General features: G+C 38.6%; 1 protein-coding gene across 12 annotated transcripts in view; it reads right to left on the reverse strand.

Moving 5' to 3' along the window:
• LOC129246049 (cell adhesion molecule Dscam2) overlaps window positions 1–12,277 on the reverse strand; it is a 244,335-nt gene that overhangs the window by 80,717 nt on the left and 151,341 nt on the right. The window lies entirely within an intron of this gene.

The following is a 12,277-nucleotide window of genomic DNA, read 5'->3' on the forward strand; positions in this document are numbered from 1 at the left end:
GTTTGATTCCGAATAAGCAAGTTATAGATATTCTTCTTGATTGGCGCGATAATCCTTTAAGAGCAGTTTAACAAAGCACGTCGGTTGGACACCAGTGAAGCCACGTTGTTCTCGAACTAATCTTTTCAATGCCAGGGGCCTTGCCATAGATCATAGGAACTAAATGAGAAACAGAAATGGCGATGAGAAACCTAAAATTGGCATTCCAGCAGTAGAAGTTGCAGCATACCATCCACATTGCGGACACTAAAGAACAGAAAATTTTTACTAGCTGCAGTCGAGCTTCATCCGTCAAGTAGCAGGCCTTCGAGCGTATTTCAGCCACGAAAAAGCTGCTCATCAGCCATGAAAAAACACCATCTTCCATTCGGAGACAGCATAAAACTGTAGGCTCACCAAATTTGTGAAGATGCACCATAAATGAGAGGGGAAGCTCGGCGTAGAACGGGCCTTTCTTCCGCTTAAAACCACAATAACGAGACCGAAACATTGAAACGCCGCACGTATTAAACCTCCGCTGGGCACCCGAGTCTTGCCAGACTGTCTTTTTCGACTTTCGACGTCAATTTAACATATCTCTATTATAATTAACGACTTGAACTTCCAGGTAGTTTCGTAAAATCTAATTTTATAGCGATTTATAGATATAACCTTTTAAAGAGGATCCTCGTACACGCCGAAAAAAGGCCAGACTCGGGTGCCCAACCGAAGGTTTTAAAATAGGTGTCCAATTGAGGGTAAATAAAGCTTGAAGAAGTCACTCTTTGGTATACCTATAAACTGGCACCGGATAGCCCTGTCCCGGACAATGCCCAACAAACGTTCCACGCAAGGGTATCTCATTAATCTCGATACTTTTCGTCGCAATGCGCGGCTTTACATGGCCGACAGGTTCTATAAAATACGGCATTTATCATCAAATATGGCATAAAAATCAGTTTAACTGCCTGCGTGCTTAAAATAATTCCAATGCATCTATGAATATCTACCTAAATAAGGGCATTGGGTATGCTTGAGCCTGACAAAGTATGGCAAAGCTGCCGCCCATGCGCATTGTAAGCTCTTGTAGGCGATCACCGGAGACGGTAGGGGCGGCACTGCCAATAGGTTCTACGGAAACACACATTTTTAAGGAAAAATTTAAATGCCGCAAACTAGGAAAAAACATTTAACAAAGAACCACCTGAATATTGAAAATATTTGCGCAATAAATTGGTTTGGCAGGGTTCACGCGATGAATATTTAAACTCATTCCCGATGGATATTTAAACTTCTCTTTCCAAAAGCTTTTTGAAAGTTCGCAAAAATACAAACGTCTGCTTTACCGAAAAACGGGTGTTGGATAGGACTGTCCTTGACAAAGCATAGTCAGGCTATGGCCAGCCTGCTGAGTCACTTCCTGCAGGCGACCACCGGAAATTTTAGGTGCTACACTACCAACGGGTTCTGGAGAAAGATATTTATTTTAAGATGAATGTTCAAAAACTTGTTTTCTGCAAACTGCCTGAAAGTTATAGTTTTCTCATACAAATATAATATAAATTTTGAAAGTTCAGTGCTTTTTTATCTCATCTTTAAGCTTTGAAAGTTAAAAAAATGCCACTTTCACACAAAACCAACCTTATTATGGGCACCGGAAAGGCTTGCGCTTGACACAGTAGAGCAAAACTCTGTCCAATTTCTTTGACAAATGTAAAGCTTTTTGATTCGCCAGAGAATGTGGGAGCTTTAGCGCCAACTGGCTCTGGAAGTGGCATAAACAAAAATTTTATTCAGGAACTATATTTGAACTTTCGACTTAAATGCCCTTTGTTGGGAACTATGCCTTGACTTTAATCCGTTACTTACGAAGTATAAATCTGAACACCGAAAACTTAAAAACTTTTGAATGAACTGATTTCATTTATAAATAAAAGTTTTATCTACCTTATTACGGGCACAGGCCATGCTTGAGCTTGACACAATAAAGCAAAGCTTTGCCTAAAGTTGCGCGAAAATGTGAAGCTTTTCAAATCATTGGAAAATGTGGGTGCCTTAGCGCCAACAGGTTCTAAAAATTGTACAAAAAATAAATTTCTTAGATTTCAGCTCTGTTTTAAGAAACCCTATTTAGAATTCTTCTATTTTAAAGCTTATATTTGTTTTGCACTACAAAAATTTTCACTTCTAAAATATTTTACAGAACCAGTGAGCAGTGTTGCACCCCAATTTTTCAATTCATAATCTATCCAATATCTTATAATCGGCACAGGAAAAGCTTGAGCTTGACACAGCAGCGCAAAGCTTTGTCCCACTGCGCGTATGTAGGAGAAAACATTTGAGTCCGTCGAGAATGTGGGAGCTTTAGCACCGACGGGTTCTAAAGTCATAAAATAAGCAAATAGAAAAAACAGCTTAGTATAGAAAAGCACTCCGAGTAGACGAGCTTGAAAGCTACAAATGAAAACTGCAAAAATGAAATTTTTCGTACCTAAACACGGGCACCGGGTAGGCTTGAGCTTGACACAGCAGCACTAAATCTTTGCCTTCAGCTTCCACAAAAGTGCTACTCTTCGCTAAGTTCGGAAAGGCGGGTGCTTTTGCGCCGAGTGGTTCTTTAAGGTGGAGAAATGTAAAAAAAGTAAAAAATGAGACCAAAAGTAACCGAAATTAAACAAAAACTGCCCGAATGCAGCTTTTAAACTGCATGTAAGCTTTCAGTAAGCTTTCAATTTTTTAAGCTCCCATAAAACTTTTGATTTTTTAAGCTTTCACTAGCAAAACTGAGATTTAATCAATATTTATTTAATATTTTAAACTTTTTACCTAAATATTGGCACCGGATATGCTTGCGCTTGACACAGCAAGACAAGATCTTTGCCTTGCTTCTCGATAAATGTGCCACTTTTCAAAGCGGTGGGAAATGCGGGAGCTTTGGCACCAAGTGGCTCTTTAAAAATGCAAATTTGTTATGAAAATTAGTTTAAAATTATTTTTACTAAAAAAAATTTCACAAAAAAATAAAACTCGTACATCAAAAAGTGCCCGACTGTTTGGAGGTATTGCTTGAGAGCATGAGATGTTAAATTTTATAAAAATAATATCAAAAAAAATGTAAGGGTAACTTTTTTATAATCGCAAACTTTACCTTGTCACTGGCACTGGAAATGCTTGAGCTTGACACAAAAGCACTATATCGCTTAAACTTTTACCCATAAGTGTGCTTATTTTTGAGACGGTCGGGAAAGTGGGAGCTTTAGCGCCAACGGGCTCTACAAAATAAATGTAAATAATTGGCAAAAACAAAAACAAAAAACTAAGAATTGAAAACTGTCTGAGCTTCTTGGGTTATGTTCGATTTAGTATTTAAATTATTAATGTGAATCCGAATTTCAATTAACTGATTCACTCTACCTGATTACAGGAACTGGAAAAGCTTGAGCTTGACAAAGTAACGCAAAGCTCTGACCAACGGCACGCGTATATGAAAATGAGCTTGAATCGGTGGAAAAGGTTGGTGCCTTAGCGCCAACAGGTTCTAAAGAGATCGAATTATAATTATGGCATACAAAAGTTGCAGCTTTGCAGTTAAACATTAAATGAAAACTGCCCAAATGTGATTTTTTTTTTCTTGTGAAATAATTACAGGCAAAAATGTCGAAGATAGTGCACGAGCAGAACTTCACCCTAATTTCGCAATTTCAAAGCTCTTTAAAACATTTCACAAATATTCTAAAACCTCTTAGCTTTTTATGTATATTAAAAGCTTTACCTGATTATTGGCACGGGAAAAGCTTGTGCCTGACACAAAAGCGCAAAGCTTGCATTCACCGCACGCACAAAAATGCTACCCTTGGAATCACTTGAGAAAGTGGGGGCCTTAGCGCCAACAGGTTCTGAAGTTAGAAAGAAATGCATGTACAATTTCACCAAAAAAATACGCTTAAGCAAAAAAAAATTTAGTTTAACAAAACCGGTTGGCAGGTGTTGCGAAGGCTGCTGAAAGTTTCGAACTTTAAAAAGGAATTACGTTGCGCCCGATGAACTTACAAGGCATTAGGAGAAATACTTAGCTCAAATATCTCGGAATCAAATTGTGGAATCTGCGAAACTTTGAGTAGAATTGATTTTTTCAGGAATTATTTTCAGTCCATTGCACCAAATAAGATTTGGTCAGAGACTAATGATTTTACAGAATCGGCCACTACAGACTTACTGTAAATGTCAGGTTTGACAGCTAGACGTTTAAGGTCACTGGGGCTCCCTTCTTCGACAGTCTGTGGCAATGCTCCAACCTAAATACCATCAACCTTCTCCGTTACAACAAAAGCTCTGGTTATTTGCAGATATCTGCTCGTTGGCGGTCTCAAAATGGTATCAAAACGGCGCTTTAGTGTTAATTGGGGAGTACCAGACTGGTACTGCAATCCAAGAACGGGGACTGTGCTTCCTCAAAAACCCTCATCCAGAAATCAAGCAAAATCAGAGAAGCACTGGCATATTTGCTAGCTAACGACTCTTCTTAACCGCCTCTCTCAGTATTAACTAGGAATAAACCACTCTCGAAGCTCGATTAAAATTGACTTCTGAACTATTAACGAGCAACGGATCTCTCCATTTCTTTTCATATTTCAATACTGTGCCAGCTTCATCGACGACATTTTCAAAATTCACTTGACTTCAAATCTCCTACTTTCCGAAGCAGTTGGCATTATTTTCTTCACCCACCTAAAAATAGGCACCGGAAATGCCTGCGCCTCACAAGTCATCGCCAATCTGCTGCGACTGGCTGCATAAATAGTAAAAGTGCTGGCAACGCTGGGAAATGCCGGCGCTTTAAAGCCTACTGGCTCTATGAAAAAAATCGGTATGATTGAAAATGATTATAAAAGTTGTATGAAAAATGATGGAAAATCGTTGCTGAATGTTGAGTTTTGGAAAAAGAGTCAAATATATTTCCTTTAAAAAAACTTTTCTTTACTTTCTTTTTGTTTTTGTTCTCTAATTCTTACTGCTTTCTTTAAGGGGTAACACCACTGTAGAAATTTCAAAAAATTGATTTTTTTTTTATAGGCTTAAAAAATTCTTTGAACCTTTTAAAATACAGAACAAAAAGTTTTATACGTTACCGAAGTTTATTTCATAAATATTTTAAGCTTTTAACCAAGCGTTAGTGACTGCTACCTAACGACTTCTCCAAATTTGAAAACTTTAAACGCGTTTTTCTCAAAGCACGTTTTCTGAAATTGGCACGCAGCATAACTCAAACAATTTTAAATATTTTAAATCAGGTTTTTCACTACGTCTGTATAATAACCTTCTTAAGAGAAGAGCGTAGGGGATTTTCGATTGTTAAACGATTGTTATAATTATTTAAGTGCCGTTTTTTTAGTCCAAAATAGAGTTTTTTCCTTCAAATGCTTGCTAATTCCACAAAAATAAATATTTTTTAAATCCCCTACGTGCTTCTCTAGCTATTCTTATCTAGATTAAGAAAAAAAATGTTTCTTTGTTCCAGATTAAAATTTGCACCCTCTGTGCTGCGTGCCGCGGAGCTCCTTCAAGAGAAACCACATTACAAAAATGTCTCCAATGCCGCCATTTTGTAAAATTTTTCGATCAAACTTTGTAGTTTTGTATTTTAGTATATAAGTAATAACTTCCCAAATCAGAGTGATTGTTTCCCCTTTCCTTCTATACAAAAAAATTCTTTAAAAATCGTGTTCATTTTACGCGTGTACAGTGGTGTTACCCCTTAAATGTTGCTACTTTAAATTTATTTTACCTAAAAATAGGCACCGGAAATGCTTGAGCTTGACAAAGTAGCGCTAGAGTGGAGTGAACGGCGGCTCGATTCGAAAATGTTTGTACCTCGCCTGGGAAGGCGGGCGCTTTCGAACCAATGGGCTCTGCAAAGAAGATGTCATGCAAAATAGAACATTTTTAGAATGAAAACCCTCACTATTTAGCTGAATGTTGGGATAGATTTTTAGTAGGAAATAAAAAAAATTTGAAACGTTTTCGAAATCAAGCAATCATTTAAATGCCAGTCGTACCCTTGATGATAAGTTTTATTATCTGTCGCCGCTTACAAAACTGCGGTTAAAAAATTTGCTGACAAGCTACAATTCTCAACCCGATTTCTCTCCCGAGCGTTAGTTAGATAAATAAAAATATTGCCGTATGGCTCTTCACTAAGACAAAACACGATTAAACAAGGCAGAAATCATTTACCACAAGGGAGTTCTCAGTTAGCTAAACCAATTTGGCTCTCGAACCAGCTCAGCTACCACATGTGGAGCAGAGGTGGTCCAAAAAGCTTCAAAGTCTGCCAAAACTCCAACTCTCATTAATAATGGGGATCTAAAACAGACCCTGCCAAGTAAGTTTCCATTCGTTCCTTCCTCACTGCATGAAAGTGAGACTCAACATAATTACGACTCATCCTTGCGGTAGCTGTCCAAAGCAAGCTGCCTCTAAGCGGCTTCTACGCATCAGGCGTTCTGCTTTCACAAAGCTTCTATTCAGGCATCTTGGCTTATACTTTTTTGCTACACCTGAGGAGCTATTAGACTTGAATATGCCATTTGCGGAATTCGCTCTTTAAAAAGGAGTTTTTCACATCCGTAATTCCTGATGGTCACCAATCTGCTCTCTTTCCTTTTATCGTTTAATGGTACAACAATAAACGATTCCAAGTCATCATTAAAGCGAGCTTTCTTCCTGCAGGAGTAACTATTTTACGCAACTTAACCTAAAGCAAGTTCTGTTTCACCTTTTGATGAAGGACTTAAAGCCAATGAAGAAAAAACAACTAAGCTCATGCAGCTTCAAATTATTACGTGGAACTTTGATGAATTTTGGAAATCGTGGCCAGAACTGTTACGTAGGTTAAGAATGGGTAACAATTTCCTGCTCTCCAATAAGCACGCTCCGCCGAGAAGTTCAACATTGTTTCCATGCTGATCCAGGAGCTGTATTCTTGCGAAGAATATAAGTACAGTAGTTCTGTATCCCTACTGAAGACTCTCCAATGATTTAAATCAGTAATATTTTTCTTTTTTTTTGTCGGGACAAACTAGCAAGTACAGCACTCAGACAACATTAAGTCCATTATACTGCCTTCGGGTTCCTTTTTTAATTTTCTTTAAATGTACCCGACCTCCGAAGAAATCTGAGAAATCTGCCAAAGACCTCAAGTCTGATTCGAGCGAAGGCCAAAAATGTTTACAAAAACCAAAAAAGTTTCAACATCGATTAAAATTTATAATTATAAGAGTTCACTGACAGTTCCAGTGTCTAGTTCAAAGCGAATCTGGAAAAGGTGGTGCTGTTTCATCAGCTGATTGGCGCTTAATTGTCGAAGTGAGAATAGCCCATCAAATTGTTGTATTATATTTGTAGAATCAATATCTCTTGTATAAATTCGCAAACACTTTCCATTACCTTATTATGGGCACTGGATAAGCCTGGGCTTGGCATAGCAATGCAAAACCTGTGTGCTCTTGTTTTTGCACTTCAATCAATTTATATTCCAGTGAAAATGAGGGTGGCTTAGCTCCGACAGGCTCTAAAATTAAAATTAAGGTGGGCGATTTGTATGAAAATATTTATAAAATAAGTTTTATAAAATTAGCATTGGAAACTGCCATTGGAAATAAACTTGAAACAATCCAAGGCGCGTTTTAGAAAAATCTAAGAGCTTTAAACAGTAAAGAATATAAAGAGATTTTGGTGTTTGCTTTACTTTTCCGGATTATTCGAATGCAAATAACGAAATAATCGATTTAAAATTTAAATTTATTTATATATATTGTAGTAATTGCCGCATACATTCCTTATTAAGTCTTTTGCCTCAACTTTCCTGTAATTTGTGGCGCTCACTTCGATGATGCCCTACAAATTAACAGATAGAAGATAGATAGAGGGATTTGATTTGAGGTTTGTACTTCGACCTAACGGCCTTTTGTACACTTCACTCATCACAGTACCTCATGCAAACCCAGTTCCTTTATTTTATTTGAGTTAGAGCTGGATTGGGCTGAGTGTATGCGCCTTTCTTCCGGCAGCATTTGGCCGACATGTCTCAACGTACAATGGACAAAAGACTCAGAGCAGCAAATTTTCTCAGCATTTTTATGGGAAGCCTTTTCATTGCATACCATTTCTCCCTCCATTCATTCTATCGTTTGCCTTCATCTTATTACCTTATTTCCCTTGCAATGGTATCCCAAAGGATAAATCTGATTTCTTCGTCCAAGTGTACCCACTCACTATTCTAACCTAACCTAACCTTTTCATAGCGGAAATGCTCTTATAAATTTGTTGTTGATAAATATTGAACATATCGAAACTAAACGAATGCACGGTGGAGAGAATACAGAAGATGGCGGCTTCCACGAACCGCTTAACAGCTCTCAGTGAATTTGACCGAATCAGCTAATTGGCTGACTAAATAATATAATATTTGTATTAATTTGGTTGTTGTAGTGTTTTACATTTTTATTGTTATTCACGAGCGAATTTCCCCTACAACGTCGTTATTTTTCATACTTATTCAATGTTTCAGAAATACTCTCACGGATGCTGCATTATTATAGTCCTCATTCTTGAATAAAATCCCTGAACCCAGTTCATTACGACGGCCTTGACCTAAGCGACGAACCTACACGTATTTTTCCATATATGCATACGTACATATGTATACATATACATATTTAAATCATAGTCCATAAGCATATGCTTATGTAGTTGAAGTTCCCTCCAAAAGCATTTAACGCATGCGTCCTCTCTCTCTCCCCAAACGAATGTAACGCATACCCTTGACCTAGAACCTAAAAAGCAATAAGTGTCAGGCACAATTAAGGTCAAGCCACAAGGTTACGATGCGAACGAAAAGGAATCAGCCAATCAGCTGGAGACAACAAAAACGAAGCCAAACAGCGAAGTCAAAATTAGCTCAAGGGCACGTACATACATACATATGCCGAATAAAGAGCGACTACAATACAAGTGTGAAAACTACCGGATGAAAGTGACAATTGGGTGGTAGGCAACCGACAGGTAGGTAGGCACTAACCAATTGAAGAGTTGCAGGGGTTTAAAAATGATGCATACACACAACCAACAAAACGTGCGCCAAAAATTCCAATTGAAAGTAAATGTACAAGAAAACTGCGGGTAGTGAGTACTGAAGAAAGTGTATGAAAATGCTCGTCAATGCTACGAACTTGGGCACACTAGCAATAACAATAGCAGCCGAACATGACAGCAACTGGTGACACATACAGCAAGAGCCGCCGCAGCAGAGGGGTCAGTGACCCAAAAACGTGACCGCCGTTGTTCGACAACTACCAATAGCGCAACAGACGTGTGCATGAAACGTGCAGCGATGCAGTGTGCGGCAGCAGATGGGTTAATTCATTCATAACGGCTTTGTTGCCAAAGTCAATGCGTTGGAAAGTGATGGCAACGGCGAAGAAAATTTATATTGTCATCACTTTTCGGCATGCGCGCGCAGCGAACCAGTTTTTCACATATTTTGTTATGGCCTACACTTTCTAAACAGAGATGAGCGAAAACAAAACAGAAGCACGAAAACAGGTTTAGCACAGCAACAAGTGACAGCGTGCAAGCGAGATGGCCAGATGGCATGACGCGAATAATGCGATCAAAATACAAACACGCCGAGTAGGGGTAATTGTTTTGGGAAATTTCCAACGAGTAGCGCACATGCGCATATTCGTCGGGTGTTGTGCGAAAGAAACGCAGTGATGTGCGTACTGTGCGAGCAGGCCGACTGCTGTGCTGCCAAACAGCTGTATATATGTGAAGTTTGTTTATGACACACATTTACGCGCGCATGTGTTGATTTAACTGTGGCGCGGCGCTTGTTTGAGCGTTGGTGGACTGAGCAGCTACAACCGTTTGTAAACAAAAACGTACGTTTTACGGCTTTTGTTTTTGCTGCACGATTTCTAAGGGAGTTGTTGCTTTCAGCTTTTTTTCGTTTTATTGCTTTTATTTTGCATTTTGTTGCTACTTCATGCTGATATTTGCGCTTTGTTTACTTTTGTTTTTGTAGGCGCCTTTATCTGTACTGACAACCTCCAGGCAGCTGAAGTCACTTGTCATAAAGCCATCGACACATGCAGCACGTACACACACACACTCTCGTATGTTTACTTATGTATGGAAAATTATTGTCGAGTGTGTGTATTTTGAGAACGAGAGTAGATATGTTTTATTTTTGTATCGGAATTCATGAATGAACACTGTGAACGTTATCGCTTGCCGCCCTGCTCGATGTGCTATTGCTCGACTCGCTGATTTTATTTACGCAAATGAGGAAATACTAATTGGATGAATTAAAACACGTCGCGCTAGACGATGACTAAACCTGAACAGAGAACTTTGATGTGGCAGAGTTGAGTCACAACGCGAATTGATATTGCAAATTCACACCACTAATTTTAATCGAATGGTGAGTATTGTTAAATATAACTGAATTTACTTAATTTTGCAAAAAATTCTGTGACAAATTTTGCAATGTATGCGGCGAGAACAAATACTCAGAAAAAAAGTTCCGTTAGTTTTGCTTTTGTTCGTATGCATTGTCCACTCATAAATTATACTCAGTTTTGTGGCAAATTTCGCTTGCTAACAATGGAGTGGGGAGCCAAGGAAAATCGCATTGCAGTGATTGCATTACATACATACATATGTAAGCGGGGTAAAAGCGCAAGTGAGATTTACGTATTGCTGAAAAAATTTAATATTTCGAGAATGCTTGTTTACCGCACGACCAATCGTTTCCTCACACGTCTGGAGTGACAGACAGAAAAAGAAGTGCTCGTCTTCGCGCAGTTCGAACCAGTGCAGTCATGAAAGCCGTTCGAGAAAGAGTTCGCAAAAATCCCCTCAGAAAGCAGAAATCATGTCCAGGAAAATGAATGTATCGACCAAATCTATGTCTAGACCAATTAGAGATGAACTCCACATGAAAGCCTTCAGTCACTCAACTGGTCATCTTTTGACAACGCACTTCAAGACTAGACTCGCCATATGCAAGCAGCCTCTTCCGTGGCACGCGATCAACGGCCATAAAAATATACTTTTCACAGATGAGAAAATTTTCACTGTTGAGGGAACGACAAAATCTAAAGACGCAAAAAATTATGTTTCAGAAGGCGTGGTGAAGCAGTTGAACAATACTCTCTTCAATGAAGAGGGTTGGATCTTCTAGCAAGATTCCGCTCCAGTCCATAAGGCAAAAAAATCAATATGCCTGGGTTCATAGCCGCAATATTTTCCGCCTGGAAGTCCAGATCTGAATCCATTGGTCTACAGTTTGTGGTAAGAATTAAAGAAGATGGCCTGTCGAAAACCTCACAGAAATTTGGAGAGTCTCAAAAAACTGAACTGCTCATTTGTTACTTCGAGTAGCTTACTAAATTTTAAACTGTCAGATAAAAATCTGTTCAATGCATTTTACTTCTACTAACTCTCCGTTGGTCACCCTGGTCTGGCCAAAGTTTTTCGACTTTTGACGTGAATTTAACATTTTCTATCGATTTATGGATATAACCTTTTAAAAGGTTCCTCGAACAGGACAAAAAAGGCCAGACTCGGATGCCCAACCGAAGGTTTTAAAAAAGTTGGGCACATTTTTTTAGGAGGGAGGAAGAAAATTTTAGTTATAAAATGATTTTTTTTAAGAAATCTGATTTCTAAGTATTTATGATTGTACTCGAAGTATAGTCAATCTTATGTTTTCTGAATTTCAGCAAAGTACCGCAATTATTCGACAAACTTTCTATGTCTGAAGGCCTCTACCTTTTTATCAGACGATAACTCATGCCTCTAACCAAACATGACGTAAACAAAAAGTGAATTTCAAATAATTTATGTTAAAAAGGGGGCACCATTTTGTTACTTATTTTTCTTGCTAACCTAAAAATCGGCACGGGATACGCTTGTGCCGGACACAAAATAGCAAAACTAACACCTTGCCGACGCTCGATGCCCGACCATTTGGTGTCAACGGAAAGTGTAGGAGCTTTTGCGCTAACGGGCTCTACAAAACCAACAGAAATCATTAATAAATAATAACAAATAAACCAGTCTGGCATTCATTCATAAAATGCTGAAGACAAATAGACATATGTATGCATGTCTGTATGTTTGTATAGGTAAAAATATATTCTAGCATGCATTTTCCACCTGAATGTTGGCACTGGATACGCCTGCGCTGGACAAAACATAGCCAAATTGCGCGCCTGCGCCCGCTCGATCCAAG

The sequence above is a fragment of the Anastrepha obliqua genome, chromosome 4, assembly GCF_027943255.1.
Source record: "Anastrepha obliqua isolate idAnaObli1 chromosome 4, idAnaObli1_1.0, whole genome shotgun sequence".
NCBI classification, from domain to species: Eukaryota; Metazoa; Arthropoda; class Insecta; order Diptera; family Tephritidae; genus Anastrepha; species Anastrepha obliqua.